The sequence below is a fragment of the Myripristis murdjan genome, chromosome 23 (assembly GCF_902150065.1).
Source record: "Myripristis murdjan chromosome 23, fMyrMur1.1, whole genome shotgun sequence".
Taxonomy (NCBI): domain Eukaryota; kingdom Metazoa; phylum Chordata; class Actinopteri; order Holocentriformes; family Holocentridae; genus Myripristis; species Myripristis murdjan.
Window position 1 is genome coordinate 10730084 of NC_044002.1, and position 6778 is coordinate 10736861.

Sequence of the window (6778 nt, forward strand, 5' to 3'; positions counted from 1 at the left end):
CACAGACTATAAATATGAATAGTCATCAATACCACACATACAATTACCACCCCTTTCTGCCATTGCTGTCATGATTGATTGTGAAATTGAGAAATGTGTGGTACAATATGATCAAGGTTAGCTAATAGGAATTAAACTCCTACAGCATTTCATCTGTTGCAATCACAGTAATTGTGATCAAAATACAGGTTGTCATGGTTACACTGGCTCAAAAGGCTGAAAACCACAAAGAGATTGCCTTATGGTGAGTTTGTTTTGGAGAAGGTTAGAATCAAGGAGTTGGAGTGAAACAGGAGAATGGAAACAGTAAATACTAAGTGTTGTAAGTAAGTGCTGTCTGTTTTCTTCATGGTCTCTGTGTTGAAGAGAAAGTGGATCTTATAATTTTAAAGACTTAATTTGCTTGAGATAAGATGGGTATAATATATGGCCTGACTGATGGAACATCTTCAGATTGACTTGACAAAAGCAGAATGGCAGAAAGAGCTGCCAAACGGATCGAGGGAATCAAAGGCAACCCCTGAGATGGAAATGGATCCATCAGCTCACTACGTCCAGGAGGAGCTAATGGCCAAGTCCAGGCTGGGAGCAGGAATGTGTGCCAGTATCCTCGACTCACTCTGAAGCTGCAGAGTGGATAATGAGAGACTGGAGGCAGATTCCGAAATGGACCAGAAATACTCTGAGACATTTGTCACGGACAATGAAAATGAAGCTGCTCATCCTGTTGCTGACAGTAAAAATATTAACGATGAACAAGATGCCACAAACATGGAATTTCAAGCAGTAAATACTACACAGCATTCCTCCCAGTTTTCATTCCACCCAAAACTGACAGCAGGTGATTTCTGTGATTTGCTCACCTTGAACCAGAGAGGAGGAATTAATCAGTGAAATCAGCCGGTGTGTGTTTCTGGTTGAATGAAAACCTGCATGGCATATGGTTCCTTCAGCAATAAAAACAAACCAACACCAGTGAAAACTGCCCTTTACCACAGCCTGAAATTAAAAACGGTCATGAAAGTCAAGCAATATTAGAATGTTTAAGTCACCAGTGTATGTTGTTGTGCTATTTACATCATCTTGCTGCGGCTGCTACATCTCAAGCAGTCATAGAAAATTTTGAGAAATCCTCAAAAATATTTACAACCAAACAGACAAAGAAAATAGCACTGGGCGATAGAACTACTTAAAGAAAATACCTGGCAAAATATCATATTGGAGACCATGACGTGGCTATTTAAAGGCAAAGGAATATCATAAAAATTCATGGGAAGAGAAAAAAATGTATATATCTGTGCATAGTGTATGCAAAATAAAATTGTAGATGAGTTACCCTTCCTCTTACACTGCCCTAAATACCTTCCACATGTATATCAGATTGTATATTTATATATACAAACATAATTATTGTTCTTTGTATTAACTCTGTGTACGTCACATCATTTCTTAATGATACTATAAGTGCTATGGCAAGTAATCTTGTCATGCCAGTGAAGCCATTCTTATTCTGATAGTGATAACGATGTGTCAGTTTATGTTTATTCCCTGTTCCATGTGTTGTATCAGTTCTATGTTAATCTGATGATCATACATGATATATATAACATGCAGTGTCACATTTGTGTGCCTTTTATTGGCAAGGTAAGGCAGAAAATTCAGTGTGTGTGTGTGTGTGTGTGTGTTCTCCCCTTGTCTGTCTGTGTGTCCTTGCAGGTAGCTGGTAGGAGGAGTATATTAGTGCAACTGGGAGCACCTGGCCGGGCTCCCAGGAGTATTTAAGACCTGGCTGTCCCTGACTGTTCTCTCCCCCTCTGTCTTCCTGGCACCATGTTCTTGTTTGGTTGGTTTCAGTGTTGTGTTGTTTTGCACCGCACAACACCCTTCATTCACCACTTAACCATTCATCCATCTGCTGACACACTGATTTACACGCCTCATGCCTTTCTTGTGTTTTGAGCGTTCAGTCATAAATTTGTACCTTTTTTAGTTTAACAGCCATGAGTCACAAGCCAGGTCATGACAGGATCATTAACCAAAAATGATTGATTTGTAAGAACTCTGATGTCAAGAAGAACTGTTTTTTCAAAGCACATAGATTATTTCTGTAACATAATGTAAATTATACAAGTTAACAGCATTCTTTGTGACCCGTATAGCAGCAACTCTTGGTCTTGGTTCTCACTGTGCTTTCTGTAGAGGTTCTCTGTGGAGTCTGTCGTGTTTATTGTCACCTCCAGTCTAAGTAAATTATGGTAATTTACCTTAAGGCTGCCTGACTTATGCAATAATCCCCCCAAGCCACCCTGACACAACCTGATGCCACCCCTCTGCCCCTGTTCCACCCCATATAAAACATTTTTGATCTGCCAAATCCACTGGAGATTGTATTAAATGGTCAAATGAATTAAATCAACTGTTTAATAACGACTCTTGTCGCATGTTATGGAATGACAAGAATCCCTATTTAGTGTGTATTGTTACTTTTTTTTTTTTTTTTTTGCTCTGTTTTCTCTGCAGCGAGCTTGAAAAATGCCACATCAGGTCCAGGTTTCACAGTGAAAGATGTCTCTACATTGTGTACACTTTCTATGTGAAATCTATAAAAAACAGTTTAAAAGATGCATGATGATAGACACACAAAGGACTTTGCCATCCCACATTTGATCATACGGCACTGTTCTTGAGATACTCTTGGTTGCCACCTATTTAGGAATGCAGCAAAGACACAGTAGATCAAATTATTCATCTGATCTTTGGGGCTATTATTCTCTCTGACTTCCTCAACCTATCAGTACACATCTCCCAGGTTTGTCCTTGTGTATTTTCAGTGTCCCCAGTGAAAAATATCAGGGACTGAGGACATGAATAAGAGTTTGAGTGCTTATATCAGCCAAGACTCTGATACTTCTTGCACAGTACTTAACACTAAGCATCAATTTTCTCTTCCACTCACAACACTAAGTACCAATTTTCTCTTCCTACCGCTGGTTTACACCGGAATAAACTGCCAAAAAGTACTTCGATGTGTTTGGTAAACCAAGCATCAGTCTTTTAACACTGAAGGGTCTGTGTTTGTGGTGAACTGTCTGGCTTCTTGGAGATTAGAAACCGGAGTAAAATGAATCAGATGACCGGAATGTCTGTCTGCCACTGGAGCAGCTTGTTAAAACTTTAAGTGCTTCCTCATGTTTTTTTCTGTTTCAGTCTGTCACTCTGGCTAGTAAACGAAATCTAAAAAGCAGCATGTTTTCATTTGTTTCACTTCTTTTGCAGGCTCTTACAAAGCTCATAAGATTCATGCTCCCCTGTCACATCACAAAGAACCTAACAGCTTGACTTCTAACACTACAGCTACTGACAACATCAAAACTAAATTGTGCACCAAATACTTGATGCACATGATGTTTTACAAAGTCATTCCTATGCTGAAATACAGTGCATTTTATTGGTCTAGCGATTATTGCTGTGTTTTATTGCCTTTTTTCCCTTCTTCTCCTTGTTATTCTATTTTGTTTCACTGTGAAGCCCATTGCATTATATTTGGCTGAAATCTGCCATTAGGGGTGTCGTGATATACCGGTTTGACAGTAATCGCGGTATTTAAAACATTAAAATAGTGATATCGTGCAAATCATCCAATAACAGTTGGTTCAGTTTTTTCTCTTTTGTGTTCTCCAGTTCATTTAATCTCCTTCCCTCGCCTCGCACAACTTTCCCCCCTCCTCCCTCGCTCAGTAAACAAAAGTGTTGCCAGCCCCTTTTTTCTTGTAGCAGACGCGAAACTCATATGGGGTGCATTCAAATTCAGCGAACACGGCGAAGGTTCGCAACGTTTGCAAACACAGAAGTAAATAGTATGTTTGCATGAGTAAATCAAATAAATTAATTGAATAAATTAAGTTTAAGATATATTTTGTTGCATTTTTTTTTTAATAATATCGTGATAATATCATTATCATGATATTTTTTGCCATGATAATCGGATTGTGGAAAATTTATATCATGACAGCCCTATCTGCTATATAAATTAGGTTTGGTTTGAGTTTTTGCTTTATATATTGAGAGATTAATATCTAACATTCCAGCTACATCATCGTGTGGGTGTCAGACACCTTAATCTCATGTTGGACTCTGCTCCAGAATAGAGATACAGGATGTAAGGAGACATTAAACAGCTGATAGGCAGTAAAAAGGAGGGACAGTGGTGGGAGAAGTGGGGGTGAGGAGCTAACAAATGTTCTGTCATTGTTTTTTTTTGTTTTTTTTCAATGATCCTAAGCAGGTGGGACTGCTATTTCTGATGCAACCCAATCCTTTATCTCCACACACACACACACACACACACACACACACATACACACACACACCGACAGTGGCAGGCCTAGGTATCAGAGAACTGCTAGTCATGCACTTTCTATTGTCATTACATTCATAAATAGGTAGCTGACAGCTCAATGTGTTGCACTATAGGTCTCCTTATGTGGTCGTAAATCTCAATAATTAAAGTTGTGTTGAAGCTCTGAGATGAGGATGCGGATGCACGGGTAGGGTGAAGGCAGGCTGCTGTTCTTGGTGCGTGATGTGCAAGAGTTTGAGTCTGTCCTCACCTGTTGTTTAAAACCTATTTGTTTTGTCAGTTGTCGGCTATAATCCATCTGGGCCTCATAGGGGTCGGAGCCCATGGTCGTGACCCAGCCAAGCAAGCCATAAGGTGATGGGATGTTTACTTTGGTGTATGTGTTATCACTTGAAACCACTTTGTAGATGATACGACCCGGTGGATGTCTAAGCCTTCCTCTTTATCATTTGACAGATTTGACATGTCACCTAAATATGACAAATGAACAAAATATCAAACACTGATGTAAATCCAGTTAAAAGCTACTATCCATTATTGATTTCGCCTATCATAATTATGTATACTATTAGGAGGAGATGTTGAAAAATGAGCAGATTAGCTAGATAAGGGTTTTGAACTGTTGGATAAAGCATCTCAGCACATGCAGCTAGTTTTTTTTTTTTTTTTTTTTTTCCATCTTTTTGTCCATCTGCACCCCAGCCACAGCAGATTTTCATAGCGGCACCTCAGTTGGGTGCCACAGAGCAGCTGACACATGACGTTGGCCCTGTGGCCTGCCGTGGCATCCTTGTGCCCGCTGGTCTAACCTTGATCCTGCCCACAAAGCTTCCCAACGGGGTGCAGCATGGCGAGGTGCCCTGAGTGGCTCGCATGTCTCAGCTACCCTTAAATATAAATTTATCCATCAGTATTACCACATAGCTATTCCAAAACCACTGGGCTAATGTGGAGTATGACAAAGCCACAAAAAATAATGCATCAGCAGGAGCTTTCAGCAGGCCATTATACAAAGGACACACGCGCACACACACAGAGGTTTGCACAGCTATTCTTGTTAGGACATTGCTTTGACTTCCATTTGTTGTGGACACCCTAATCCAAACCCTAACCTGAACTTAAACACAACCAGTTCATGCCTAACCCTAACCTCGACCAGGACGTCAGAAATTACGTTTTGCTGCATTAGGACTGGCCTTTGGCTCCTGTTGGTTCCAACAAAGACGGTTTTTATACTGGAGAGGATCCCAGAAGTTAACAAAAACACACACAAGCGTGCACACCTTTCTATACTTATGACAAAACTGAGTAAAGCAGCTAACCCTGAGTGGGGCCCATCCTGCAGCAAAAAGTATACAAATTTTAACATCTTTCATAGGAAGATACTTATCATTTCAAATGCATAACAAAATTAAACAGACCACTTTAGAGTACTGGACACAGATTATGGAGTAAATTTTATTGAGCAGCCTAAATGTTAAATTGTTGCAGCTCTTTAACATTACAAAATATGAAATGTTACAACTGCTGTCAAGGTGCTGATCCTCCAATGGCCACGACGGCAGGAGCTGTTCCAGGTACTGTGTTTGACTCCTCCTCATTACAGATTGCTGGATTCATCATCGAAGTTATTATAAAAAGCCCACCTGCCCTCGCCACTCAGATTGTTACACAACTGCACTGGTAAAGAGAATGAGCTTTTCCTTCAAGGCCAAATTTTTTTCTTATTTTAAAATACATCTATTGTGCATACACGTTGATCTCAGCAATAGGACTACAGTATATGCTTTCTCACAGGCTTGCAGGCAAGAATACATGCAAATATATTTTGGTATATATTTTGGGTGTTTTTACACCAACACTGGCTGTGAAAATACAGATGTCATGATGTATACCCCATGTAATTGTATTTTTGTAAGTATTTAAACGTTTTAATCTTTTAATAGTTGGTGACAGGCAGAGGTGGGGCTCTTTTATACACCAACACCCCTTCCTCGACCAGCCTCGCAGGGGCTGCCGGGATATACTTTACAGCCCAGTCTGTGTGTATGTCTGTCTCCACCATGTGACTCCTTTTTGGAATTACAACAACTGCAACAAAGTGTGTGTGTTGTTCTGACTTTGACCACGAGAGGTCACTAGAGATCCATGTATTCCTAAAAATACAACCTCTTTAAGGGTTATTTATCAATGTTGGAGCAACGTGATGGTAGCAAGAGGAAAATCATTGTTTTCTTACCTTTTTGGTTTTAAAAAAGAATTATAGGACTCTGAACAGAATAGATAGGATAGGATCGGTGTGTTGTTTTAGATATATAGATATGGTTTAAATGTGTTTTAGGAGGGGGAAAAGGGAATACAAGGGGACCGCTGCTTGAAGTCGGGGTGTGGTACCCCCAAAGGGAGCGTCTTTATCCA